Source organism: Carlito syrichta, unplaced genomic scaffold (genome assembly GCF_000164805.1).
Source record: "Carlito syrichta isolate Samal-C Ts95f unplaced genomic scaffold, Tarsius_syrichta-2.0.1 Scaffold64587, whole genome shotgun sequence".
NCBI classification, from domain to species: domain Eukaryota; kingdom Metazoa; phylum Chordata; class Mammalia; order Primates; family Tarsiidae; genus Carlito; species Carlito syrichta.
This window is the reverse complement of record NW_007008683.1, coordinates 103,634-104,424: the sequence shown is the minus strand read 5'-3', so window position 1 is coordinate 104,424 and position 791 is coordinate 103,634.

Here is a 791-nt window from a genome sequence, read left to right as displayed (position 1 = left end):
GAGACCTAAATGTAAAACCTCAAACCATAAGAACCTTAGAAAATGAAGGACATACCCTCATGGAAATTGGAACTGGCATCCAATTCCTGAACAAAACCCGAAACCCACAGGCCATAAGAGATAAGATAGACAAGTGGGACCTCATTAAACTGACAAGCTTCTGCAAAGCCGAAGAAACCATCAAGAGAGCAGGGAGACAGCCTACAGACTGGGAAAAAGTATTTGCCAACTCCAGGTCTGACAAAGGTTTAACATCTTGGATCTACAAGGAACTCAAACATGCTGAGAAGAAAAAAATAAACAACTCCATTATAAAATGGGCAAAAGATATGAACAGACACTTCTCAGTGTCTTCTTGTTTCCATCTGGGGAGGTTGTGTGATATCAGAAAGTCCTCTATATCATTTAGGCTATCAAGTTTATTTCCATATAGGTGTACATAGTAATCTGTGGTAATCTTTTATATTTCTTCAGGATCAGTTATCATTTGATCTTTTTATTTCTGATTGTGCTTATTTGGGTTTTTCTCTCTTCTTCTTGGTCATTCTGGCTAGAGGTCCATCAATCTTGTTAATCCTTTCAAAAATCCAACTTTTTTTGGTTGATGTTTTCTGTGATATTTTTGTCTTCTATGTCCCATATTTAGATTCTTATTTTGGTGACTTGGATACTTCTGCTAAAGTTGGGGTTTTGGTGGTCTTCTCTTTCCAGCTCCCTTAGGTGTTCTGTTAGGCTCTCAACTTGTGATCTTTCCATTTTCTAGATGTGTGCTCATAGAGATATAAATTCCC